The sequence below is a fragment of the Sminthopsis crassicaudata genome, chromosome 5 (genome assembly GCF_048593235.1).
Source record: "Sminthopsis crassicaudata isolate SCR6 chromosome 5, ASM4859323v1, whole genome shotgun sequence".
Taxonomy (NCBI): domain Eukaryota; kingdom Metazoa; phylum Chordata; class Mammalia; order Dasyuromorphia; family Dasyuridae; genus Sminthopsis; species Sminthopsis crassicaudata.
The window spans coordinates 207,199,829-207,221,541 of NC_133621.1; the positions used below are offsets into that span (position 1 = coordinate 207,199,829).

The window sequence follows — 21,713 nt, forward strand, 5'->3', positions numbered from 1 at the left end:
TCTTTCTCACTTTTGAATAGCATAAACACCTCTGTGGCATCTATTTCAGATTTACTCCTACCTTTTATTCTTTTGTTTGCTTTTCTTAAGTATTTTCTTCTAGGCCCTCTTTAACTTCTCCCCCTTGCTTTACCACCAGAGTGATAAAAGAAGGGTTGATTAAAATTGGAAGACATGGACCCTTCACCTCAAGCCCTAATTATGCTCATTAAGCTCCTTTCAAATTCATATTTGTGAATTTTAAAAAATTTTAAAAACATAAACCTTCTTGTGAAATACAAATAACTCTTCTTCCTATGCCTATCTTCTTCCATCCCCCAAGCAGCCCACCATAATACAGATCGGAAGATGAAAGAGAATCAAGTTTTCTCAACTCCTAGAATTTTTTAGGCCATATCAGTTTAAATAATGTATTCTGTCATTTTTAGCAGAATACATAAAGCTCTTTCTCTGTGTTTTTTAATGATTAAAGTAAAACCATATATTTCAAAATCTCTTTGATATGTGAGTTGGTGAATTAACCCCAAACTTCAAATCCATTGCTTAATTAGTAAATTCTGTAAAGAATATATGGTGGGAGGGCTATTGACGTGGAACCAAAGCCAACAGATCTGCAGTCAAATCCAGAATGTAATCCTCACCTATTATGTGACCATTGGGTGAATTTTTTGACATCTATACAATTTTGAGGTTTATTTTTTGAGGATCAAATAGGATGATATAGTTAAAAAACCCTTGGTAAACTTAAAAGCTCTGTAGAAATGTCATTTTAAAAAATATTTGAATTCAAAACTGACTTTCAAATTGGGTTATTACTCTGGCTCTATTTTTGCTTCCAGTTCTATGTTAATATTTTAAATTCCCATTCAGAAATATTTCTTTAGCACCTACCTGTATTTAACATTACACTCTGAGTGCTAGAAGCCAAACTTAACAGATGTGGCTTCTGTGAAGGAAGATTTTACAATCTAAGGCAGATGAGAAAAACATAAAAAATATAGATAGATGCAGGCAAAGTTTAGAAAACATGAATACATATAAAAATCAAATAAGGCATGATGTCACATTCAAGTGGTGCTGTCATTAAGTTTAATGTCATGGAATAATGATGGGGCAGTTAGGTGGTAATGTAACTAGCCTAATAGGCCAGGAGATATAGTCAAACCCAAATTTAGACATTTACTAGCTGTATGATCCTAAGCAAGTCAGTTCACTCTGTTTACTTCTATTTCTTCATCTGTCAACTGGACCAGAAAAGGGAATGACAAAACACTCTGTGACTGAAAAAACTGAACAATTCTTTAAACTTCCCTAAAGAGAAAAGTTTAAAAAAAAAAAAAATCCTTGGAATGTCATTCAGTATCTTCTACAAAATCTGGTCCTGTCTAATCTCATCTTTCCCTCCCAGGTAGATTAAACTGTCTGGCTTTCAAATATGTGTCACACTCTCATGCTAACATGACTTTTGTTATTTTGTCTAGAATGCTGGGCCTTCTCTTAATTTGCCTTTTAGATGCCTAAACTCCTTTGAAACCTTCAAGTACTCATGGCATTCCTCCATGATTTTTGTCCTTTGCCCCTCAGTATTTTACTTGTCTTCCCTGTCTTGTTTTTAATGAACCTACTTTGTAATATTGTGTTCCCTACCTTATTATTCCCTGCCTCACTTTGCTGGTACTAATCTCTTTCAGTCTCTTCAAGGGTAGCTTAATGTGCACCCCAGGCCTGAACCAGTAGATGAGCTGGCCCAGACCAAGGTCCATAATTAGGGAAGAATACCTTAGGGTTAGAATTTGTGCTTTAGATGTCTTGTGAATAGAAAAAAGTGATGGGTCAAGCCCAGAGTGAGGCTGGGAGACATTCTGGGTGATAGAAGGACACTGGCAAAAAAGGCCATCTCAGAAGCATGGAATCATGGACTGCCTAGCAAATTGTGCTCATTAAGCTTTCTTTCAAATTCACATTTTGAAGTTTTTTTAAAAAACATAAATCTTCTTTTAAAAATAGGAATATTCTTCTCCCTGTCCCTCCCTTCCCCAAGTGATCTACCATAATACAGACCTTAAGATGAAAGAGAATTGTTTTAAATAATTTAAAATTTTAACATTAAAAGCCATGGTATCACAGTTCAGCAGTTCTCTCATTGTGATAGTGGAATTTTCGAGAGTTCCCAGTACTCTTTTGGGTAGTCTGTGAGGTAAAAATTCTTTTTAAAATAATAATAAAATGGTTTAATTTCTAATTTGGTAAATAAACACTGATAGATATAAGCCACAGAAACCAAATTTCTTTGGGAAAGGGGAAGAATTTTCAGTAATTTTTAAGAGAATAAAGAAATCCTGAGACCAGAACGTTTAAGAACTGCAAATCTAGTTAATCTCTACCTTCTACTTCTACTGTTCTTACCTTGCTACTTCCCTCCCCCCCCTCCATTTTTGGGACATAGACATTAAGAAATAAAATCTTTGAGTGTTATCACACGAAGAACAAATAAAATAGGATGAGAATCCATTGCTTTCCAAAATCCAGCATTTATTACACAGCATTGTAGGGGCTTTATAGTGTGCTTCCAACCCATTGGGTAAAATCCTAGATCATAGCTACCTAACTATACATGGTGTTAAAGGGTCTCCTGATTTGTCTTTTTGAATTGCCATATTTTCAAGAAATATTGGACCCAGTGTATGCAGGAGGCCTTAAATATGTCCAGGATGAACTTTTCCAAGCTCTAGGTAATATAAATTATTGTTTGCACCCCAAGATCGACACCTTGTGAGTCATTGGGAGTCAACAAGCATCCATCTGTACTAGACTGAAAAACTGCTTGTGTAGCTGGGATCCTTGTAGATAGACAATCATAGCTTCACAATAGATAAGACTATTAAGCACTTACTGTATGCTAGGATACAAGCAAGATAGTCCCTGCCTTCAAAGAGATTACTTTTTAATGAGGAAAGACAGATACTAAAGGGGAGCTGAAGAGTGGAGAGGATTAGATACCTGGCCCAGTGGGGGAGGTTTGGAAAATGAGCCAACTGGGAATGAAGTGAGCATGACTGGAACCTGTAGGTGTGCTGGGGAATATTTAACAGCTGGCTTTCTGAAAAGGGCAAGAAACAGTTTAAAGTTTAATCATTATTAACATTTTCTCTTATCACGTTCATAAGTCTAGAAATCAACAAAACAATAAATCAAGCCTGATTTGTGATGTTTGCCAATTCCTGAAGTGTAAATATTCATACTGAAAATTTAACAGTTGGTTTGCTGGTACAAACTGACTGCTCTGCTAAGATCCTTCCTGAAATGCAAAATAAGTAATAATCACACAGAATGAGGGGGTAGAGTTGGAAGTAGCCTATAACAATGCAGAGATAGTAAGTACAGAGATCTCCCCCATCTCAAAAAATAACTCCCTGGCACATTCTGCCATTTAGAAGTTCATTTTCTAGAATGACTTCCTCTTTAAAATGCAAATAATCCCCAAGAGCTTTGGATCTAATAGTTTAGTGTGAATTACTTTAATGAGATAATCAGATTTGATTTTTCTCTGAGAATTGCTGAAATCTGTCACATACTAATTTTTTGAGGTGGGAGAAAGGATTGTTCCTGGAGAGCAGGAGGGAATAGGGTACCAATGTATAACTAAGGTAGCGTGGCTATAGCTTTAGTTCAGAACAGTGGAAATTAATAATTAGTAGGTAGATGGCAGTTGTAGTCCTTCAACAAGTTAGAAACAGCAAAACAAACAGTTAATTAGCATGAATAATTAATTAAACTAGGAAGCTATTAGCTGGGTGAGTTTCTTCTTCAAACTCTCTATTCTTTTACTATATGTCTGCAAATCTCTCACTGCTGCCCAGGGGATGGTATTCCCCCATTTTCTCCTCTTTTCCTACAATTGGAGACCACTTGCCTCACCCAAGGTTTTTGTTTGTTTGTTTTTAGCACTTGCCCTGGAAGTAAACATTCCTAGTGAATAGCCCTAGTGAATACTGTGGGCACTAAGAAGTTAGAAACTGGGAGATGAGATTGTCTATTTTTCAGTTTTTCCTAGGGCTGTGATGATGACTACTACTCATGCTTAGTCTTTCAAGACTTCTGATTTCCTCCAGCTACCCAAGAGATTCCCCTGTGTATCTAAAGTCCAGCTACTGAGCTAATTAGCACTGCTTCAGTGTAAATCCATGTCTTCTTCTCTTTACTCAAACGGCCATCATATAAATTAAATTCTCATCATTATATACTCATCACTTCTTGCCTGAACTATCTCAGTAACCTTCTAATTGGTCTCCTTGACTCAAGTCTTTTCTGTTTCCAATCCATGTTCCCATGTCTGGAATGTTCTTCCATCTCATTGTCTCCTCTCTGTTCAACTAACACTGTCTATACAAAGTTAGTTGCTGTGTACCTTCCCTCCTCCCCCAAATTTATTTCATATGTATTTATGTACATATTGTCTCCTGTGATTGAAAATATCCTTGCTGAGGGAAGAGACCAATTAATTTTTTTCTTTTGTGTCTCCAGTGCTCATCATACTGCCTGGCAAATTGTTTTCATTTAATAAGCAACATTGGCTGATTAATTGATTGATTAGTTCACAGTTGCCCAGGGTCACATATCTCTGATTATAGCTTCATTTGTTTTCTTAGTTAACATCATCTGCTCCTATCCATCAGTTTTCTTTATTTTTTACTTGCTGTGATTTATGGCAACAATCATCCCATATTCAGAATCATGACAGTCCTTTCATTTGAACTAAACAGTTTATCTTTCTTCAGTCCTAAATTGTATATTAGTTTATATACAGTCTTGGTCATACTTACGAGACTCTTGGTTTCTAAATCTGATTTTGCTCTTTAGTTCCTCCTCCATTTATGTGGTATAATATCCCATCATTCTAAGTATTAATTAATTGTTATTGTGGAATAAAGACAACTGAGTAGTTACATCCAGACAACAATTTACTTCGTAGTTGGAGAACCTTGTTTTTTTCATGACAAATATAGAATTTGCAGAGACTAAAAAATAGGCTAAAAAATATTGAGACAGTTTCTCATTGGTGAGAGGGATCAGGAGCCACTGAAGTGAGAGGAAAGGAGTAGTTCTGTGGCATTTCTTAAATCTTTATGAGAGAAATTAATCTTGTGAGTTATCCAAAATCACCTGAAATTTAGCTTCTTGTAACAAAGAATACAAAACCAGGCAGTATATCAGTTAGGTCTGATAGCATAAACTGTGTCTTCCCTCTTCCCACATAGGCAAATACAGGAGGAAGTATAGAACTCCTCTTGAAGGCCAGGATTTGAGGTAAAAACTCGGTGTTGTTTTGATTTGCATTTCTCTTATTGATTAGAAGTTTGGAACAATCTTTTATGTGATTCTAAATAACCTTAGTAATTTTCCCATCAGTATAGGAGCTGAAAGGTCAATTAGTTATCATTGAGGATAACCCTCTCATTTTTCGGAGGAGGAAACAAAATCCAATCAATTAATCAATAAGTATTAAGTACCTAAAATAAGCCAGGTTGAGAAAACAAGCACAAAAAAATCCAATCACTCAGCATTTATTAAGAGCTTATTCTGTGCATGCAAACAAAAAATGGAATCAGGCTCATTCAATCTTCACCTTGGAAAGAGAGCCATCATATAGGTGTATACAAAACAGATCCAAGGTAACCTTTGTGGGGAAGGTGCTGGGGAATTGAGAATCAAACCTATCATACAGAAGATGTTGTTTAAACCAAGTGTTGAAAGAAAACAGATATTTCAGGAAGTAAAAGTGAGGACAGAATGAATTCTAGGAATGTGGGAAATAGTTCAAAAATAGGGAAATAGGATATTGATTAATCTTTGTGAAGAATAGTAAGAGGGTCCTTTTGGCTGAAAATATGAGGATTTATAAGGTATTTCATACTTGTTTTTATGATAATCATTCTACAATTGCTTTTCTTTGGATAAAGTACTGAATTGTCCCAAGGGACTCTATTTATAAATTAAATATAAAGTAGACTGCTCTTACCTAGTCTTCTGCCATATTTTTCTACCTCTTTGGTTTCCAGCCACCCATCTCTCTCTGTTGTTAATATTGTTGGTCCTTCATTGTCGAATGTAACTGTGGCATCAGGGAGACAATGTCATGACATACAGATGAATTGGATTTGAGTGAGGGAGGGCTGTGCAAGGTCACCAGCCCCACTTTTTCCTCCAGAATCATAGGGGTCCAGTGGTGAGATATGGATCAGGATGACTGGAGATGGTTCCATGATGTAATGGTTACAGTTTGGACTTTCAATACAGGGATAAGAGTTCATATTTTTATGGGACCTTCGCATCTCTCTCTTTAATTGAGTGAAAGTATTTCCTCGAGCTATTCCCAGAATACATTTGCCCTCTCCTGGATACAATTTCTTTTTTTTTTCTCTCTCTAATTTACTTAATTCGAAGTGACTTAGTGGACATTTTCAGACCTGCCAGTTTGCCTTGAAAAGAGATAGCACCTATCTTATTTAGTTCTTAGTTGTGTTTTCTGATAATGAGGAAAGTTCATTTGACATACAAGTAGGTTGGGAGAGTTTCTATGCACTTTGTATGTAGATTAGTATATATCTATCATTTACAAGAGAGAGAAGGAAGATATTTTCCCCAGGAGTTTTTCTTTAAATTGCTTCCTCAAATCATCTAATTTGGTTTATTTTGTTCCTCTTATCAATGACCTATTATTTAAAATCAACAATTAATTTTAATTATCAATATAGAGAGAAATTGGGACAGATACTTTAAAATATATCATCCCATAGTGCTTCATTCACCTCTTCCTTCTGTTAGTTTGCAAATGAATCTTATTGTCTTGGGAAAGGAGAAGTCATTTCCCAAAATGTTATTTTCTTTCCCAGTTCCTCATTCCTAAACTCATTTGGGTGATTACAACAATTACAAGTGGATATGCTTTTCTGTTGGGCATATGACACAGTGGGCCCCAAAAGACCACTCTGCCACCTTTTGCAAATGTAATTCCTTTGATCATCCATGTTCCAGTTAACCTTTCCTCACAAAGTTTGTATTTGATATTGTCTAGCATCTTTTGATTCCAGAAGGGTTCCTCTAACCATCACCAGTAGCTGTTTATTTGTTGTGGCAGAGTTCCTTTATTGTTTTTTAGTGCTATACTTTACACTCTAGTTCCTGGCTGATTATAACAAAACAACCCTGTCCTTTGTGAGTTTCTGTATTAGTCCTTCTGCTTGGTTTGTTGAGAAATAAACTCTGTATTGGAGTTTTCAATAGTAAACATTAATACAAGTGGCAGGCCCCATAAATCAAATGAAAATACAGTTTCCAAAGAGGAAGGAAATAACCGAAGGTCCATATAAAGGGGGGAAGGATGAAAAAAAGGTACTGGTGGGTAATGAGATGCTCTGGTCTCCTGATGATCTGCTAGCAGAAATTGACAGATCTGTGAAGGAGTCTCTATGTTCGATAGAGGGATGTGAAGGATTGGGCCATGATATGAAGAGAGTTAGTGTTGTAATGATGGGTATCATTGATAATGCTGAAGCTTTGAGAGTGCAGCTAATTATTTGCCTTTTGAGAATGTGGTCTGCTACTATGAATACTAATGCCTTATGTCTGCCATGAAAGGATCAGATTATTTGTGGAGGGAGAAGACCATTACAAGAAGATGATCCACTAGGTGATGATTTATTTGGCCATGACAACCCAACTCGTGCAAACTGCTGTCTTCCATTTGCAAAAAGTTCTTTCGTATTTATTATTTCATTTTATTCTGATGACATTTCTCTGATGGTATAGAGAGGTGTGATACTTTTTCTGCAATGTTAAATACATGGAATGACTCATGTCTCAGGATAGTTTTAAGTGTGTATGTACCTACACACCCACATATATGTATGTTGTATTTGTTGCTGTTTAATATAATTTAAAATCAGGCATGATTTTAAAATGCCTGACTCATCATAACCCCTTTGGGGTTTTCTTGTCAAAGATATTGGAGTAATTTGCTATTTCCTTCCCCAGTTCATTTTATATATAAAGAGACTGAGTCAAACAGGGTGAAGTGACTTGCCAAGGCTCACACAGTAGTAAGCGTGAAGATGAATTTAAACTCAACACTTCCTGACTCCAAGCCTGATGCCCTATCCACTGGGCTACCTAGATTCCCCCATGTATGTATATGTATATAGAGTGTGTGTGCCCAAAGTTGTGTGTCTACGGAGATATATATATATATATATACATATACATATATATATATATATATATATATATATATATATATATATATATGTATGTTTAAATTTAAATTATTGTTCTATGGTACATGGGGGATATTTTAAGGTGAAAGGAAAAGGCAGTATGGAATATCAGGTTAGAAAATTGGTCACAGAATCAGGAACACCTATGTTTAAATCCTACTTTTTTTTTTTTTTTTTTTTACATACTGTCACTATGACCCCTATAAATCATTAATCTTTTGATTTGCCAACATTTGCCTTTTTGTGTGATTATCTCCAGTACTTAGATTACCTGACATGGGCCTGATAAGTTTTTTTGTTTGCTTTTTTTTTGGGAGGGGGGGCAATTGGGATTAAGTGATTTGCTCAGTCACACAGCTAGTGTGTCTGAGGCCATTTTCTTCTGATTCTACAGCCAGAATTAAGTTTTTAATGCAATTAGATCACCATTAGTGTGAATACTGAATCTTCATATTTGCATGCATTCAAAATCACATTATTATGATTATGAAAAGCATGATTCTTGTTTCCAGCTCAATAAAATATGCATTTCAAACTTGAATATTGACATCATTTCATGAAATTTAATTATTTTTGCACTAATCTAGTCTGAGCTATAAAAATTTTTTCATTTACTCAGAAAACTTAAAATGGGAGTAATATAACATATTAGATACTTATTTATTAACAAAAGGAAAGAGCATGGAAATAAACTCAGGACACAGAAAATCTCAAAGAAATATTTGAGGAAGAAGAATAGGGCAAAAAATATATAAAAAAGACTAGGGAGGATTTGTGGGAGGGTGGGGTTGGGAAAGAGATTTTCTAAGGTGAAAGTATGGGTAAAAGAGATGCTAAGGCAGCATCCTGGGATCACTAAAGGTGACTAAGAGGACAATATAGATAGGGAGTAGGAAGAAAAGGCAATCAATCATGGCTGACTTGCAGTCTAAGCAAAAAGGCATCTTACTCAGCTGCGGGCAATGACTTCATAATAAAATCCCCATACAGGAGGGCAGAAAGTAGCCCTTTGTGCATTCGGGGCTTTCGATCTCTCACTGGCTTGCATATACGATCACGGTCAACCTTTCAGACATCATTCTCCCTTCCCACTCCACTAGTGTTGGAATGGAAGAGTACCTGAGAAGATTGAAGCCCATGTGCACAGCCCCGTGAGAGGATGTCAGTCTTTTAATGGATTTTTAAAAACAGACTCATACACACGTGTGTGAATGCACACAACACACACTCATACCCTCAACAACAACCCACCTTGAAAGAACACTGTCGGAGCACTGACATGAATTTGATTTGAAGCCTTGTGTCCTAGAAAACATCATTGTAATCCTTACACGAGTCTCTCTCTATAAAGAATGCCCAATATTTTGCCCAGAGTAAACATGTTGCGTGATACTTGTTCACCTTTTCATATGCCTCCTCCTTATTGCATTTCTCTTACAAAATTAATTTGTGTTTTATTTAATTTTCAATAAAACAATTAGTGGGCTCTTAAATAATTACCATGCTTATTGCCTTCTATCCCTTTTTTTCTGAGTCATTATATCACTCTGTTTTTTCTCCCTTTTATGTATTATTATCACTTTCAGAGTGTAATCACTTTCAATAAAGACAATATATACACTGAATAGTTGCATTTGAATTTGAAGCATGTTCCTTTGGAAGTGATGCATGCTGAAATTGGTTAAAAAAATAAAAGAGAGAGAGAGAGCGAGCTCATGGAAAGATTTGTCTTAAAAGGGCAGCTTTTATATATGGAAGAGCATTGCTTTTGATTGCTTCTTCTATTTCTCCAGCTCGTTGCCCTGTCTTAGGCACCTCTGATGAGCTTTCCCCTGAGGCCTTCCTTTCTCCTTCCATCCACCTTTGCTCACATTATTCTTTTCTTCTCATGTCACCTCTATTCCTTTATTCCTTCTTCTGCTACTGTATCTTTTTATCTTCCCACCAACTTTGAAAAGATTTCTTTCTTTTGTCATTAAAGGAGTTTTCAAATCACTATAGACAATATGGAGGATAGATATGGATTGCTGTCTTTTCCTTCTGTGTTCCTTTTGTAAGCTCCATCAATAGCTAGTGAGATTTTTATTTATTATTATTATTGAACACTCATCACTTTTTAGTGGCTTTGTTGTAAATCTTTTGTATCAAAATACTTATTTCTGTTTTCCTTCTTGTTAATCCTTTCAGTTTCCCAAATATTTACTTGTCATTTTTTTTCTGTGCATATTGGACTGCAAATATATCCATGCAAAAATAGTATTGGTTTTCCACTCTGAGCTCTATTAAAAATTGGAATTGGCAAGTATTATCAGGCCAACATAAGATTTGACTGAAGTTGTTTAGTGATAATTTTTAAAAATGGCACCTAGGTGGCAAAGAGGATAGAGTGTCCTCAGGGACTTACTACTTGTGCGACCCTGCACAAGTCACTTTTTGCCTCAGTTTCCTTATCTGTATAATGAGCTAGACAAAGAAGTGGCAAAATGGTTCTGTATCTTATCAAGAACATCCCCAAAGGATTAATGAAAAGTCAGATATGACTTGAATGACTGAACAGCCACAAACAAATGTTTAATATAAGCTGTCTTATGGAGGGAAATACAATGGTGAATGTTAGAACAGCTGAGAGAAACAATTTTCATATTTTTCAAAAAGGGAATGCTGAATAAATGGAGTGCTAATTTTGGAGTTGGGAAGTCTTAGGTTCAGATTCTTCCTTGGATGTGTACTGACTACACAGTCAGTACCGTGTAGCCCTTGGCAATTCATTTTACCTCAACTTGAAGACTATGTTGCAGAGAAGGTGTAAACCTGCTTTGGAAGAAGGACGTCCTCACTGAGAGTCCCCTATCCCAGTGATATCAGGGATTCGTTCTTATTTCTAATCCCAACCATAACCTTATTTTTCATCATTTATTAATTGCCACCAATTCATTCTATTCCCTAATCACAAATCTGACTATGTTGATTCAGTATTCAAGGATCACAGAATTTGGAAGGGATCTCAGTGGCCATTTAGTCAAAAATCCATGCACAAGAAGAACCCTTTCCATAACATCCATAACAGGTAGTTGCTCTCTGCCTGAAGACCTTCCCAAAAAGAGGATCTATCTTTGCTAGCTTGCCCAGGTTGGAATTGCAGGGGATATTTGTGGGCCCCATCATGCTATTGATTGTCATGGAAGCTCAGACCTCTCTGTTTTTGTCCAGACTGCCATCCTCGTGGCCTCCTACTTCAGAGATTCACCATGTTGGTGCAAACACCTGATTAATTAGTCCTTCTGCAGCTCAGAACTTTTGAGTTCAAGTTCCTCCAGACTCACTCTCTTAGATGGCAGGTACACCACACACTTCTCATTTCACTTTTAGTTTTCATGTTAAGAAATTTTTTCTTCATATCAAGTCTAAATGGGCCATTTTGCTACTTTGATCAGTTATTCCTGGTTCTACTTTCTTGGGCCAATCAGACAAGCCTAATCCCTCTCCCCCCAAAAAAGCCATTCAAATATTTGAAGACAGAATCATGTCCCCCTCCACACCCCCAGATTCTCCAGGCTAAAAATTTCTAATTCCATCAAACAATTTTCCCATGGCATGAACTTAAGACCTTTTACCATCTTCATTGTCCTCTTCTGGCCTCTTTCCAGTTTACCAATGTCCTTATTAAACCATAGTGCTTGGATAGGTTTGACAGGGACAGAATATAATGGGACTCTTCATCACCTCCCTGTTCCTAGTAGCTGTGCTCCTCTTAATGCAGCCCAAGATCACATTAGCTTTTTTTCCATTTCTGCCTCATCACACTGCTGAATCATATTGACCTTTCAGTCTACTAAAATTAGATTTTTTTTCCAGAACTGCTCTCTAACTGTGCTTCCCCCATTGCATGCTTGTAAAGTTAATTTTTTTTATACCAAAGTGCAGCACTTTACCTGGATTCCTATTGAATTTTATCTTATCAGATTTATCCCAGTGCTCTAACCCAGAAGTGTCAAACAAGCTGCCACAGTGCATATGGCTTGCTACTCTCAGTTGAGGCTTGAACTAGATTAAAATGTCACTGAGAAAAGTTTAACAAAATAAATAAAAGTACAATAAAACATAGATAATGTTAATATGTGATTTTCCAAGTCAATATATGTCTTGCAGGGATTCTTATGTGCAGCTTAATGGCCTTCATTTCTTTTTCAATTTAACATTACTACTCTTGCCTGTTAAGATCTTTTTGAATGCTGACTCTACCATCTACTATGTCAGTTTTATGTCATCTGTAAATCTGATGAACATTCCATCTGTTCCTTTATCCAGGTTATTAATAAAAATGTTTTAACAGTAAAAAACCAAGCTCAGATCTCTTGGAGCAGAGAGGGATATTTCATTACAGATGTCCTGCCATTGAACATTGAGCAATCATTGGTTTCCTATAAGTTCTGAAACCTAATTCCATTTTCATTTATTCCTCATTTCCACAAAAATAGTTTAAGATATTTTATCACAAGCTTTGCTAAAATGTAGGTAAACTCATTCCCAATCCCTCTAATTTTGTCTGCCTGCATTTTTGATTTCCTTCACAGGCTAATTATACACTATTTCAAAGTCCGATTCTTTTTGTACAGCAAAACAACTGTTTGGTCGTGTATACATATATTGTATTTAATTTATACTCTAACATATTTAACATGTATTGGTTGACCTGCCATCTGCGGGGGGGGGGGGGGAGGGAGGAGGGGAAAAATTGGGAAAAAAAAGTTTTAGCAATTGTCAATGTTGTAAAATTACCCATGCAAATATCTGGTAAATAAAAACTATATATTTTTTTAATTTAAAAAATTAAAAAAATAAAATGTAGGTAAACTCTATCCACAGCTTCTCTTTACTAGTTTAGTTAATCCTATTAAAAATTTTTTTAAAGGAAATTCTTGATGAAGTTGCTAAATTAACTCTTTGTAATCTCTACTTGCCTTTATAGCTTTTTACCAGCCATCTCTTTAATGGTCCTTTCTAGAGTTTTCTAGAATTAGAAGAATTAAAGTCAAACACACGAGTTTATAGATGGTTGAAAGTTTTCTTCCATTTTTTTTGAAAATCAGGGCATCAGTTGCCCTCCTCCAATGCTATGATCTGCATCCATTTTCCACATCATTTCAAATATTATTGATAGAGAACTCTTGAAGTCCCTTCCCAGTTGGTTCTCTTCTTCCATAATTTAAAGACTTAAGTTTTCTTTGTATTAACAACAAAGCAGTGGCATTAAAAATATTGGAACTAGCCAAGCTGTCAGCCCCTAGGTGTCTGTCACCTATTTTGCCCCCTTCCATTCCACTAAGGGATTTACATCTATTTAATATGACTCTTCTGATCTCTTTTAAAGTACAATGCACATGGCAGACTTGCATTTGTAAATCCTAATGATCTTGAACCTTTCTTACCTCAGAAAACTTCTTTTCCTACTGCCAAAAGATGAATGGAGTTGAACCAAGATATTTCTTTCGTAAATTTGGAGACTTGAATTTCTCTTTTTTTATTTATCAGATATATGAATGGGTAGCATTGACAGTTGCAAAACCTTTTGTTCCAATTTTCCCCTCCTTCTCCCCACTCCCTCCCTCAGATGGCAAATTGACCAATATATGTTAAATATGTTAGAGTATAAATTAAATACAACATATGTATACATGTCCATACAGTTATTTTGCTGTACAAAAAGAATCGGACTTTGAAATAGTGTACATTTAGCCTGTGAAGGAAATCCAAAATGCAGGCGGACAAAAATAGAGGGATTGGAAATTCTATGTAGTGGTTCATAGTCATCTCCCAGAGTTCTTTCACTGGGTGGAGCTGGTTCAGTTCATTACGCTCTATTGGAATTTATTTGGTTCATCTCATTGTTGGAGAGGGCCATGTCCATCAGAATTGATCATCATACTGTATTGTTGTTGAAGTGTATAATGATCTCCTGGTCCTGCTCATTTCACTCAGCATCAGTTCATGTAAGTGGAGACTTGAATTTCTGAGAATCAAAGGCAAAACAATCAGGAGGACATCATTGTGGTATTTCACTCTTCCACAATTTAGCGAGCCAAGTTTTCTTCAGATTTCCTAGTAACAAAATCAGGGGCATTGAGAGGGATCTGAAAGACAATTTATCAGCCCCTAGGTATCTGTCCCAAGCATGTTTTTATTATTCTCTTGAAAATAAGGTTATAAAAATGTAATTGCTGACACAACCTTAATGATAGCAGTGCAAGCATGCTACTGTAATTAAAGGAGGGGGTTTTATTGTACCAGATCAGGGAGAGGCCAGCATTTATAGTCTTCAGATCTAAGGGCTAACACAGCACTCTACTCAGGTTTTCGCTGCTTTGACTGTGTGGTCTGTTTCTTTTTGGAGAGTGGAGTAGGACTTAACCTACATAGAAAGTATCCTTCTCTTCTGACAAAGGAATAAGCACACACTGCTTTCTTTCTTCTAAACACTTTAAAATGTTATCTTATTTGATCATCACAACATCACTGGGAGGTTGGTGTTATTATAATCCCCATTTTATAGGTGCAAAAACTGAGGGAAACAGGGTTAAGCCCAAGGTCACACAGCTAGTGTCTGGCTGAATTTCAACTCAGGTCACAAGACTCCAGATTGGTGATCTAAGCATAACATAATGTAACTCCACATAGTAATATTTCTGTAAATTTTAGATAGCTACATGGCACAAGGATTAGAGGGCCAGGCCTAGAGTCAGGAAGATCTAAGTTCAAAGGTGATCACAGACACTTATTCAAAGATGTATTGAGCAATATATGACCCGGAGTAAATCAGTTAATCCTGTTTTTCTTAATTTCCTCATCTGTAAAATGAGCTGGAGAAGAAAATGGCAAACCATTCCTGTATTTTTGCTGAGAAAACCCCAAATGATGTCATGAAAAGTTGGACATGACTAAAAAAAATTGAACAACAATTTCTAGAATACTTGCTTTTGAAATTTTCCCTTATTTTCCTTAGGAGGAATATTTAAAGATTCAGTGACATTGTAGTTCAAATTCCATAAGACATTGTTCTCCTCCCTCCCCCCCCCCAAAATAGGAATCCATCAAAATGGTAGACACCAAAATTGCTTTTGACACCTGCCTTTTCTGTTTTGTTTCATTTTGCTTCTATTTTACTTGAAAGCCTGGTCTTTCACTTATAGAACATTTGTTATGTTAGTTACTCCTTTGCCTAGTACCATACTTTATATATTATGGATGCTTAGTAAATAGCATTTTCTTGCAATAAATAGTTAAATAACATTCTGGTCATCCTCCCTTTCTTTTTTCATCTTCCTTTCCCTTTTAATCTCAAAATTCCATAAGAAAATAAATCTGCTGTAATGTTGGACTTGGCTCTAATCAAAGCTAATTGGGCCATACACACACATCTCTGAGCTTTGTTAGCCACACAGGAGTGATCTTATGACTTTATACAATTCTCCTTGCCCTTTCACCTTAGAAGATGAGATATATACCTTGCTAGCTCCAGATAGCTTAATGCATTTTATGACGTGAATAATTAAAGGTCTTCTCAGCCCACTATGTTTTAATACCAGTTTAACACTAGCATAAAGAGAATATTTATTGCCCAATACATCTTTGAAGTGATAATTATAGCACAAATAACCTTTCCTATTTGTCAGTCCCAATGCCCTGAAGTCCACTAGCAGAGAAAAACAATAAATAAGGTTTCCCCAAGGTATAAGGTACAATCTTGATGACCTCATTTGCTGAGTAATAAAATGGGATGGATATTAAAGTAACCTTGTAATGGCCATTAATGCCTTTCATTAGTAAATTATTTTGATTTTCCCAAATAATTTGTGAAGTACGTATCCATTTCCTGGCTTTCAACTGTGAGTATGGTTTCTTTCCAGAACAACTCAAAGTTCTTTATGTGGAAAAAATTTCATTTACTTTTCTTTGATAGGGAGAGATGATGAGTTAGAATCTGTGTATTACCATTTAAGACAATTATTTTCTTTAAACTTTTTCTTATTATGAACTTAACTAATAAACTTTCTTGTGCTTTCATGTAACATTAGGAGGTAATTAACAACATAAATAAAATAAATGTTTATTATTTGTTTCTTTTTTGTAGAGAGTACTGTGGGGAAGTGCTATAGGAAATAGTTCGAATAAGGTACAGTCCCTATATAATCTTTTTTTTTTTTTTGGTAACTTATTTTTAATTGTATTTTTTGCACTTAAAAATGTTATTTTGAGAATTGTTGAATACAATCACTGCAAAAATACTGAGTTAGACCAGGAAATGAAAGTTTAAATCACATTCAGGTACTCAAATGGATCTGTGATCTCATCAATTTGGAACTCCCTCTAATACTTGTCCATTCAATGTGACTTCTGTTTATGTATTTTCATAAGTTTACTCTGGGAAGTGGTGGAGGTATCCGATGTGTTGGAGTCTATCTTTTCTTTCTCTTGATATCAAGGATGTTGATGGAACACCATGGCTATCTACCTGTCATCCCTTACTCTTTCTTTGTGACTAGCTGATCTTTTGTTGTCTGACAATCATTTTATGATATCTTATCTTCTGTTCTTTGAACTTCTCATTGGTTATATGTTACAGCCTTTTCAAATCCATAATATATTTCTCCATTGTCTTCTATGTAATACTTGTCTTTGATTGTTTAGATGCACTGGTGTTCCATGTCTCATTGCCATAAAATAACATGAATACTTAACAATCACTAAAATTTATTATGCGTCTACTTTGTTTCTGTGCTAAAGTCTGTAAAGTGTGAATACTAGATAAAGCATTAAAATAATGGATAAAATGTTACTATTGAAAATATGAGCTTTTGTTTTCATAGGAAACTTGGGATTAACATCAAGCTTTGTAGTTAGAAAATAGCTTTGCAAATTCCAAATTCCAGGTTACTTTACCTGGTATGCTCTTTGCTTTTTCATCTTCATACCTAGTTCATTGGGCTATCTATCCCATACATAAATTCTATCACTCAAGCTCTATCAAGTACCCTCCCAGATAAATTGTTGAAAAAGAACAATAAGCATTCTTCATCCATTTACACTTTCCTCTATGTGGATGTTCATGCCAAAATCTAGCAAATGATTACCGATTCTTCCAGGAATGTTCTCCAGTATTCTTGGGACTGATGCAGCCAATGCAGTTGTGAAGGCATTCAAGGTTTAATATAGCATGGTATCTGAGGGATGTGAAGATACCAAAGACATGGAAAAACTTTTAAAGTTTATTGGTGCTGAAAAAATTGACCAAGAGAACATCAATATCTATTGATCTGTACCTACTATTGAAGTATATAAAAGCTCTATGAGAGTCATTTATACATAAACCAAAGGCAGCTTTTGTGAGGGTATTGGTAGGATATAAGCAGGCTTTTGCAGGAGATACTCAGCAATGGATCAGATGTTTGCTGTTTCACAATAGTATAAAGATGTAGAATGCATGTAATTCTATCAAGATAAGTGTTGATTATGGAAAAAAAATTTGATCTAGTAAATAAAAATGCTACTTTGCAGGGTTTTTTTTAAAACAAGGAGGTCTCCAATCCATAAATCAGAATCACTCAAGAGTCCTTGCATGATAAAAAGATAAATAACTATTTAATAACTATCTAATAATAATTAGGTGAGATATTAAAGAGGGAGATGTATGCTCACCACATATGTGCTCCTGTGATGAAAATAGAGAGACCAGTTTGTATGTATAGTGAATTCCTATGATGCTGCTGTTCATGGATTTCATTGTACTGATCACAATTCACACATATTTGGGATAATCCAATTAAAAGCAATAATGTTTATTCTAAATTTAGGGGATAACTTATTTCAATCAACAATTAACTACTGAATTTTTTAGTTCCTTAATTATAGCTGGTATTTCAGTATATATATACTTTGAATGTGGGGAAGCATTTGCAGTATCGATGTAAATTTGGTAATTTGTAATATTGTTTTATATGACTATAAATTGGTGTTATTGAAGGTTAGATCTTTCTAATTATGGAATAAAGATTACAAATAGTGATGATAGAAGTCTGATTAGATTAAGGGAATTTTAAAATGCCTTTGAAACAATGGGAAATATTATTGAGATATAAAAGTGTTAGAGACATTGATTCAAAATGGATCCGATCTTATATACAACTGTTGCAAATTTGAATCATCACTTGAACATTCACTTACCTGGAAGATGGTGGGGATAACAAAATATAGCAACTTGCAGGCGGGTCACTCTGTAGTTATCATTCTCAAAAATATATAGAAATTAATGTTTCATATTTCTTTAACATAATGTATATATATATATTTAACATTATATATATATATATTTATATATATATATGTCAGAAGTTAAACACTGAGAAATGACTACATGGATAAATTTAATGTTATCCAAAAGATAAGGACTAATATATCTCAGAAGAGACATTTTGCTTCGCTGCTACCATTCTATTAGGCATCATTGATGATAATAGTTATCAATTGGTGGGTACTCTTCTCCAAATGCACTGAATTAGCATATATCCTCCTTGTGTTTTCAGAAGACCTGTCTGAATGATAATATTTTTCTGCTTAATATATTAGTATTGACTAGACCATGGAAATTCATTCCACAGATAAATGTACCTTTCCCCTCACATGCATTTTAATCATATGTATTCTGTTATGTGTGCAGACACCCAATTTTCTAAGATTGTCAAACAATTCTGATAATACTTTGAACTATGTTGACTTGAATCTTAATATATTTAAATTGAAATATATGGTAAATGTTATATAGCACAGAAAAAGTACAGAGAATTTTGAATAAGAATAGTTTTTGCCTGAGTTATTTTCCAGCCTTTTAAACAGAACTACATGATCCTATAATCCTAGAACTTTATGTAATTTATTGTTTTTATTGTTTTTCAATCATGTATGACTCTTTTGGTGAACCCCATGGACTGTACTATCTATTGGAGTTTCTTGGTAAAGATATTGAAATGGTTTGCTATTTCCTTCTCCAGGGGATGATAGCAAACAGAAACTTAATGGCTAGCCCAGTTTCACACAGCTAGTAAGTATCTGAGGCCAAATTTGAACTCAGGTCTTCCTGACTCTCTATGTCTAGCACTTTGTCCACTTAGCTGCCTTATACCTCCCTTTGTTAGTTTATAGATCTTCCAATCTAAATTCCTGCCTGGTGAAAAAAGTCTTTCCACAATATTCTTAAAAGCTTTATTGGTAAAATATTAATGCCACTCTCACTGGTTCAATATCATGCTGTGAAAATAGAGTCACTACATAGTACGCTGACTACTTGGAGTCTAGAGGATCTGCGATTAAACCCTTTCTCAGATACCAACTGCTTCATTTCTCATAAGAGGAACTTAGATGTTTAGTTCAATTGCCTCATTTCTCATGAGATGTTCAGTGACTTACCACATTCATTCAAGTAATTCCTCTTTATGCATATACCCATTTCAAATTTTTTTGAGTATTTAATCTTTTGCACCTTATCATGTCTTCCCCCACAGAAACTAACTTTGATGTCTCAAATAGAGAGCTTAACTTTGGATTAACTGTGAGTCAGCCTTAGCATAGATGAATCTGCTAATATATCAAGATTGCTTCATTTCTTATGTTACTTTTCTAAAAAGAACTGAAATATAAAATATTCAAATATCTTTGATGACCCAATCCAGTTTTCTCTTTCTAAATAAAGTATTTTTCATATTTTCCAAGATTTTCAGTAGTTTTGGGGATTTATTTCTCCTCCTGTTCTTTCATTTTCCATTCTAAATGTGCATATATTGTATTTAAAACAAACAGCTCCCTTCTTGAGGTCATAATCCTTAATTTTCATATTTATATTTTTCATCCATTTTTAGGCACCAGAAGATCAGTAGAAACAATTTTGAGGGTAAAGAAAAAATAACAGGTTATATTTTCCCTCCTGAATCTTTCAGTCTCCACAAAACAACAAAAACAAAAACAAAATCTTCCATTCTGAAGTCCTGTGAGATTCAGCTGGTGCTCAGAATAGAAAAGATAAACATTGAGAATTTTTCATGGTAGGTTAGAGAATTTTTTTTTTTATTGTTGTAACCATTAAGATAGAAATGGAGGAGAAAATAGAAGATTGAAATTATGTGCATGTTTATTAGAACAGATGAGTTGTCCAAGGTACTGATAACATCCAATATGCCACATGTTACCATTAGTATTACTTAGGTCTGTAGGGAACACATTGAATCCCTTGAGTCCCTTGTTTTTCCTTCCTGGAATTGGTTTCCTTTCATTTCAATATCTAAATGAGATTGTCCATGGGTATATTGTGAAGATAATAGCTAACTCTATTTCTATGACTTCTTTTAACCTTTTGTCAATGAATACGACCCCATGAGAACTATGGCAAGATAAGATACTATGACCCTGGAACCATCTGGAGCCAGATTTCTAAAAGTAATTACAGTGCCAATTCTTTGTAGACAGTAAGAATTATGGCCAAACATGGAAATGTGTTTTGTATGATTTCACACATATAATGAGTATCATATTGCTTTGCCTTCTCAGTGAATGGGGAGGAGTAGTAGGGAGAGCCTGAGTTCAGAAATGAAAATAAAAATTTAAAAAAATATAGTGGTACATCATTTCACATCTTCCTGTAACTCAAATCCAATTCTGGATAGGTACTTAAAAGTATAAGCATTAAGAATTTATTATTTAAGAATGAGATTCCCTAAAATAGAAACATGACTTCTAAGCATCATTTAACCTGCTTTTATCCTTGTATATTACATTATACTTGATATATACTTTTACATTTAAACTGCCTGAGAGGTCTTTATTAATATAGTTTTAGTCATTGGCTGTTTATAACAACCTCACTAGTATTCAGACCTTTCTTACCACAAGTAACTTAAATTTATTCTGACTATTCACATGTATCCAGAAGGTCTCCTCTGGATTGATCTTTATTCAGTTGTAGAATTTTATTGGGTACACTGCTTCCAAACATTGTGAATCTTATTAAGTGAAAATTAACTCATGGCTCATAAATTGCCTATTGAATTAATTTATTTCTATTAGAAAGTATATCATTTTTTTCTCTGTCCTTTTTAGATGTGGTCTCTCCTTTAGATAATAGAGTTTAAACAACTTTTTCACATATACGCTTGCCTTCTAAAGGGATGGGGAAGGAGGAAGAAAGAGAATTTTGAACTCCAAATTTTTAAAAATGAATATTAGTTTTGTTTTTACAAGCAATTGAGAAAATTTTTTAAAAGAGGCAAGAAGTTGCTGCAATAGTCTAGAAGAAAAAAAATAGTATAAACTGGGATTGCCGCATCGTGAGTAGAGAAGAGATAACAGTTGCGAAAAGTGTTATGTAAAAATGCAATTGACTTTTAGATTTCATCATTA

General features: G+C 34.8%; 1 protein-coding gene across 6 annotated transcripts in view; it reads left to right on the forward strand.

The window, feature by feature from the left end:
* GRIP1 (glutamate receptor interacting protein 1) overlaps positions 1-21,713 on the forward strand; it is a 762,478-nt gene that overhangs the window by 334,198 nt on the left and 406,567 nt on the right. The window contains exon 1 of one of the 6 annotated variants that reach the window (XM_074269711.1): positions 15,337-16,443. The exons of the other annotated variants lie outside the window; for them this stretch is intronic. The gene's annotated coding sequence lies outside the window, so the exon portion shown is untranslated. Of the gene's footprint in view, positions 1-15,336; positions 16,444-21,713 lie in introns of those variants that run through there. 6 annotated transcript variants of the gene reach the window in all.